Source organism: Ursus arctos, unplaced genomic scaffold, assembly GCF_023065955.2.
Source record: "Ursus arctos isolate Adak ecotype North America unplaced genomic scaffold, UrsArc2.0 scaffold_14, whole genome shotgun sequence".
Taxonomy (NCBI): Eukaryota; Metazoa; Chordata; class Mammalia; order Carnivora; family Ursidae; genus Ursus; species Ursus arctos.
The window spans coordinates 21,992,221-21,999,741 of NW_026622808.1; the positions used below are offsets into that span (position 1 = coordinate 21,992,221).

Sequence of the window (7,521 nt, forward strand, 5' to 3'; positions counted from 1 at the left end):
TTATGTCTTCCTCAATGTCTTTTAAGAGTGATTTATAGTTTCTAGAATATAGGTCCTTTACGTCTCTGGTTAAGTTAATTCCAAGGTAACGTATGGTTTTTGGTGCTATTGTAAATGGGATGGATTCCCTAATTTCTCTTTCTTCGGTCTCGTTATTCGTGTATAGAAATGCAACTGATTTCTGAGCATTTATTTTGTATCCTGCCACGTTACTGAATTGCTCTATAACTTCTAATAGTTTGGGAGTGGCTTCTTTTGGGTTTTCCATATAGAGTATCATGTCATCTGCAAAGAGAGACATTTTGACTTCTTCTTTGCCAATTTGAATACCTTTGATCCCTTTTTGTCGTCTGATTGCTGTTGCAAGGACTTCTAGTACTATGTTGAATAATAGTGGCGAGAGTGGGCATCCTTGTCGAGTTCCTGATCTTAAGGGAAAGGCTTCCAGCTTTTCCCCATTGAGAATAATATTTGCAGTAGGCTTTTCATAGATGGCTTTTATGAGATTGAGAAATGTACCTTCTATTCCTACACTCTGAAGGGTTTTAATCAGGAAAGGATGCTGTATTTTGTCAAATGCTTTTTCGGCATCGATTGAGAGGATCATATGGTTCCTGAGTCTTTTCTTGTTGATATGATGTATCACGCTGATTGATTTGCGAATATTGAACCACGCTTGCATCCCAGGTATGAATCCCACTTGATCGTGATGGATAATCCTTTTAATGTACTGTTGGATTCTATTAGCAAGTATCTTGTTGAGGATTTTGGCGTCCATATTCATTAGGGAAATCGGTCTGTAATTCTCCTTTTTGATGGGATCTTTGCCTGGTTTGGGGATCAAGGTAATATTGGCCTCATAAAATGAGTTTGGTAGCTTTCCTTCTGTTTCTATTTTTTGAAATAGCTTTAGGAGAATAGGTATTATTTCTTCTTTGAATGTTTGGTAGAATTCCCCAGGAAAACCATCCGGGCCTGGAGTTTTGTTATTTGGAAGGTTGTTTATCACTGACTCAATTTCTTCATAATTAATTGGCCTGTATAAGGAATCAATTTCTTCCGGTTTCAATCTTGGTAGTTTATAGGTTTCCAGGAAGGATTCCATCTCTTCCAGATTGCTTAGTTTATTGGCATATAGCTGTTGATAAAAATTTCTAATAATCCTTCCAATTTCAATGGTGCTCGTTGTGACCTCTCCTTTTTCGTTCATAATTTTAATAATCTGGGTCCTTTCTCTTTTCTTTTGGATAAGTCTTGCCAGGGGTCTGTCAATTTTATTGATTCTCTCAAAGAACCAGCTCCTAGTCCTGTTGATCTGCTCTACTGTACTTCTGGTTTCTGCTTGATTGATTTAGCTCTAATTTTGGTCAACTGCTTCCTCGTGCGTGGATTAGGCCTGTCCCTCTGTTGCTGTTCCAGCTTCTTGAGGTGAGAATATAAAAACTGCATTTTAGATTTTTCTATTCTTTTGAGTGAGGCTTGGATGGCTATGTATTTCCCCCTTAGGACTGCCTTTGCAGTATCCCATAGGTTTTGGACTGTTGTATTTTCATTCTCATTGGTCTCCATAAATTGTTTAATTTGATTTTTGATTTCCTGGTTTATCGAGTCATTCCTGAGCAGGATGGTTCTTAGTCTCCAAGTGTTTGAGTTTCTTCCAAATTTTTCCTTGTGGTTGAGTTCCAATTTCAGAGCGTTGTGGTCTGAGAATATGCAGGGGATAATTTCAATCTTTTGGTATCGGTTGAGACCTGTTTTGTGTCCCAGAACATGGTCTATTCTTGAGAATGTTCCATGGGCATTAGAATAGAATGAGTATTCTTTGGTTCTGGGGTGTAGTGTTCTATATATATCTATGAGGTCCAACTCGTCGAGTATGGCATTCAAAGCCTTTGATTCTTTGCTTAGTTTTTGCCAGGGTGTTCTGTCTATTTCTGAGAGTGGAGTGTTGAGGTCCCCTACTATTAGTGTATTTTTATTTATATGTCTCTTTATTCTGGTTAAGAGTTGGCTTGTGTATCTTGCTGCTCCCCTGTTGGGGGCATATATATTTATAATTGTCACATCCACTTGTTGAATACTTCCCTTAAGAATAATATAGTGCCCTTCTGCATCTCTAACTATAGTCTGTAGTTTAAAATCCAATTTATCTGATATGAGAATTGCTACCCCAGCTTTCTTTTGAGGTCCATTTGCGTGAAAGATGGTACTCCATCCCCTTACTCTCAGTCTGAATGCATCTTTGGGTTTGAAATGAGTCTCTTGTAGACAGCAAATGGATGGGTCATTTCTTTTTATCCAATCTGCAACCCTGTGGCGTTTTATGGGATGGTTCAAACCATTTACATTAAGACTGATTACTGAGAGATATGATTTTAATGTTGCCATGTTGCCAGTAAAGTCTTTGTTTGTATTGGCTGTGACTTTCTGTTCTGTATCACTCTTGGGGCCTTTTTACTTTTATAGAACCCCCCGTAATATCTCCTGTAGGGCTGGTTTCGTGGTTACGAAATTGGTTAGTGACTGGCGATTCTGAAATGTCTTTATTTCTCCATCAATTCTGAATGACAGCCTTGCTGGATAAAGGATCCTTGGCTGCATGTTTTTCTCTGAAAGAGCTTTAAATATGCTCCCCCAACCCTTTCTCTCATTCCAGGTCTGTGTAGACAGGTCTGACGTAATTCTGATGCTTTTGCCTTGGTACGTGAGAAATTTCTTTGCCCTGGCCGCTTTCAATACTGTATCCTTGCATCTAATATTTGCGAATTTCACTATGACATGACGTGGCGTAGGTTTGTCATGGTTGAGCTTGGGAGGGGTCCTCTCTGCCTCTTGGACACGAATGTTTGTTTCCCTTGCTAGATTAGGGAAGTTTTCAGCTACAATTTGTTCAAATATCTCTTCTAGACCTCTGTTTTTCTCCACCCCCTCGGGGATGCCGATGATTCTAACATTGGATCGTTTCATTGAGTCAGTAATCTCCCGTAACCTACATTCGTGGGCGTGGATTTTTTTAAGACCATCTTCTATTTTCATTTTTTCCTCTATTAACCCATCCTCCAATTCACTAACCCGTTCCTCTGCTTCTGCGACCCTGGCCGTCAGAGCCTCTAGTTTTGCCTGCATTTGGCTCATAGAATTTTTAATTTCTGTTAGATTCGCTCTCATTTCTGTCCTTAGGGATTCTATATTCTCAGTAACCTTTTCGTTAATAGTTTTTTCAATTCTACTCATCATTTTGACCATCGTTACTCTGAATTCCATTTCTGATAATTTGGTTACATCCATATCCATTATTTCTGTGGCAGAGGCCACAGAATCACTGTCTTTTCTTTGCTGGGGGGGGGCTTCTCCTTCTTGTCATTCTGATGAAGAGAGGTTGCGGGGTTTCCAGAGCCCAAATTATTCACTGGGTCCCAGGCCGTGCCCCTTGTTTTATAGGGATCTTAGGGATGTGGGCTTCTTCTTTAAAGATTTTATTTATTTATTTATGTGGCAGCCAACCAGCGAGAGAGGGAACAGAAGCAGGGGAGTGGGAGAGGAAGAAGCAGGCTCCCAGCGGAGGAGCCCGATGAGGGACTCCTTTCCGGAACGCCGGGATCACGCCCTAAGCCGAAGGCAGGCGCTCAATGACTGCGCCACCCAGGCGTCTGGGTTGTGGGCTTCTTGATTTTTCAGCCTGCCTTCTGTGTTCTGGGGGAGGGGCCTGCCGCGCCGATACTCAGGCAGCCATGTTTGGGTAGAGTCTTGGCGTCCCCTGCGAGGGGGGATGGGGATGGGCGCTCCCTGAGCCGGTATTTCCAGGCTTTTGTTCTCTGGTGGCTTTCCCTGGCGGTTTGCTGTGCCTCTTCTGAGAGTCAGAGCAGCAGCGGCCGAATTTCAGCCTCTGTCACAGAACAGAGGGATTGCGGCCCGTTCTCTACTAATGTTCTGGCCACTTTAACTCCGTTACTGTTGGTGCTGCTCAACCCTGCAGCGTCCCGGGATGTGCGCCCCACACCCGGCGTCCCAGCCCTCACTTCCAGGGCCGGCGCGTCTCTGTCCTTTGTGTTTCTAATGCCGCCAGCCGCCAGCTGCCCCGCGCGCGCTCCCGGATCTCCCGGTCTCAGTCTGGATCCAGTGAGCGCACCGGGATTCCGGTGTTCCGCGAGATGCCTGGTGGCGCGCGCACCCGGCTCACGGTCTCAGTCTGCTGTTTTGCGGGTGCCGACCACGAGCCCGCCCGCTCTCCCGTGCAAGTGGCTACCGCTTCCCGGCGCCCAAACGCGGTGGCTCCCTCCCCCTTCCGTTTATCTTCCGATATCTGTGCACAGTTTCATGGCTCCCCGCTTCGTACCTCAATACTCAGCGCTGGAGATGTTCATTTGTAGAGATCCAGATGCGTCTTCCTGCGTCTCAGGCTGGTTCCGTGGTTGTTTAGGCTGGTCTGGTACCTATCCAGCTCGACTCGGGGGACCGGCTGAAAACGGTGTCTCCTACTCCTCCGCCATCTTAACTCCTCCCCCCAATGTGTAAGAATTAATGAATTACGCATGTTGAAAAAAACAAATTTTGCCACACAAATGGCAGCATTTCTTTTTATCTATCTATCATCTATCTATCTATCTCTCTATCTATATCTATCTATCTATCTATCTATCTATCTATCTATCTATCTATATCTATTTATCATCTATCTATCTATCTATCTATCATCTATCATCTATCTATCTATATCTATCATCTATTTATTTATCTATTCATTTACTTATTTAGTTGAGAGAGAACAAGTGAGAAAGCACAAGCAGGGGCGGGGCAGACGGGAAGTCAGAGAATCTGAAGTAGACTCTGGCCCCAGCATAGAGTCCAATGCTGGGCTTGAACTCACCGCCAGGAGATCATGACCTGAGCTGAAACCAAGAGTTGGTTGTTCAACTAACTGAGCCACCCAGGCACCCCAATCACAGCATTTCTTTTAATTCTGGGCTCACTGCTTGTGACTTTCCTATGCTCTTGTCTCTGTTCCAGCTGTTTTCAGCAGTTACATGGAATAAAGAAATCAAACTCCTGTTTCAGAATTTATCCTCCTGGGACTTTCGGAGGAGGGAGAACTGCAGCCACTGCTCCTTTGGCTGTTCCTGTCCATATACCTGGTCGCCTTCAGTGGGAACCTGCTCATCATCCTGGCCATTGTCACGGACTCCCGCCTCCACACGCCCATGTACTTCTTCCTTGCCAACCTGTCCTTCTCTGACATCTGTTTCACCTCCACCACCGTCCCCAAGATGCTGTGGAACATCCAGACTCAGAGCAAAGTGATCACCTATGCAGGCTGCCTCAGTCAGATGTATTTTTTTATGCTCTTTGCGGGATTAGACAACTTTCTCTTGACAGTGATGGCCTATGACCGGTTTGTGGCCATCTGTCACCCCCTGCACTACATGGTCATCATGAATCCCAAGTTCTGCTGCATCCTGCTTCTGGTATCCTGGTTATTGAGTGTTCTCAGCTCTCTATTACATGACTTAATGGTTTCACAATTGTCTTTTTGTACACAGTTAGAAATCCCTCACTTTTTCTGTGAACTTAATCAGGTGATCCAACTTGCTTGTTCTGATACCTTCTCCAATGACCTGGCAATTTATATTGGGAGTGGACTTCTGCGGGTTCTTCCACTCATTGGTATCTTTTTCTCTTATTCTAGAATTGTAATCTCCATTTTGAAAATTTCATCTTCTGGGGGCAAGTATAAAGCATTTTCCACGTGTGGGTCTCACCTCTCCATTGTCTCCTTATTCTATGGTACAGGCGTTGGGGTGTATCTTAGTTCTGCTGCTTCACAAAACTCCAGGACAACTGCCATAGCTTCAGTGATGTACACGGTGGTCACCCCCATGCTGAACCCCTTCATCTATGGTCTGAGGAACAGAGACATAAAGCTGGCCCTAAGAAACCTTTTAGCTGAGAGGCATTCTCTGCATATAAGGATGCTTTGTTCCAAGATGAAGACGTGTGTGTGTAATAGGGCTCAAAACCCTCGACAACCTAGATCATGATTTTTGTATCAGTTCACATAAATACAATCTGCAGTTTATCTTCCTACAGTATTCAGTCTCTTTAATTTTTTCATCCATAATGATCAACTGTTTCTTTTTTCAGTTTTTTTGAATAGTTTTTGTTTAAATTCCAGTTAGTGAACAGATAATGTAATATTAGATTCAGGAATAGAATTCAGTGATTCATCACTTAACATACAACACCCAGTGCGCATCACAACAAGTGCCCGCCTCAATCCAAATCACCCGTTTAGCCCATCCACCCACCCAGCTCCCCTTCAGCAACCTTTAGTTTGTTCTCCATATTTAAGAGTCTGATTGTAGTCCATCATTTTTAAGTTAAAAAAAAGATTTATTTATTTATTCCAGAGAGGGATGGAGATAGCATGAGTGGGTTAGGCAGAGGGAGAGGGAGAGAATCTCAACCAGACTCCATGTTGAATGCGGAGTCCTTTGCATTGTTCGAGGTCATCAACCTGAGATGACGACCTAGCAAAAATCAAGTGTCAGTTGCTTAACTGACTGTGCCACCCAGGCACCCCTCATCTTGCCCAATTTCAAGCTACCAATTTTAGTTCCGATTGCAGTACTCATGGGACATAGTAACCTGGCCAGCAAATCACCTTAGAGTCTTTGGATTGGATTTGGAGGAAAATTTTGTTTGTTGCTATTTTACAATCTTCATTCAGGGGAAACCGGTTCCATCCATTGAAGATCTGGGTCAGTGATTGATCTCGGGTCTGAGAGTCAAATAGAGATTAGGACCTGTCATTGTGGCGACATGGTCACTCTTTTCTTTGTGATTATTAGAGGTGGGATTTTTGTTTTGTTTTCCTTTGTTACAACAAATTGGATGGGCCCTTAGTAAGCTGCCCATTATTTTTGTTTCATGGAGACTCTATGAAGAATTTGTGATTTTGAGAAATCCCTGTGGCTCTCACAGTTTAGATGAGAATGATGAACTCTTACATGAACTATGAATACCAAAGTTCAGATGGTTTGGTACTGCTGACATTGACTGCCAGTTCAAGATGGGCTGACCTCAGGACCAATCCATTTCAATCGGAGCATGTCCATGGTAAGTGTATCCTACAGGGGAGAGCTCTGTAGAGCTTGTCATGGAGGCCATTACAGTCTCACCAAGTTATTTCTCAATGACCTTATTAATTTTATGTTCTCTGAACCCTTGTTTTGGGTATATTTTGGGGTTGAGGTATTGAATCACACAACATAAATCCATCACAATACCCTTGTCTCCTTGTACTTTGGGTTCCTTCCTCTACGCCATACGAAGCTATTGATGGATTGACCTTCTTTTAGAGTAAGCCCATCTTTTTTCATCCCTTTTTTGTCATGGTAAAATATGTATAAAATGTATTACTTTAAAAATTTAGAAGTAGTCATTTATGTGGCATTAATGACTTCCTCCCTATTGCACAGCCACCACCTCTATCCATCTACAGAACTTTCTCATCGTCTCAAACTG

The 7,521-nt window shown here is 43.2% G+C and overlaps 1 pseudogene; it reads left to right on the plus strand.

Moving 5' to 3' along the window:
• The first annotated feature begins 5,020 nt into the window (after positions 1-5,020).
• On the plus strand, positions 5,021-6,035 carry LOC113247178 (olfactory receptor 7A17-like; annotated as a pseudogene).
• Positions 6,036-7,521: the final 1,486 nt, after the last annotated feature.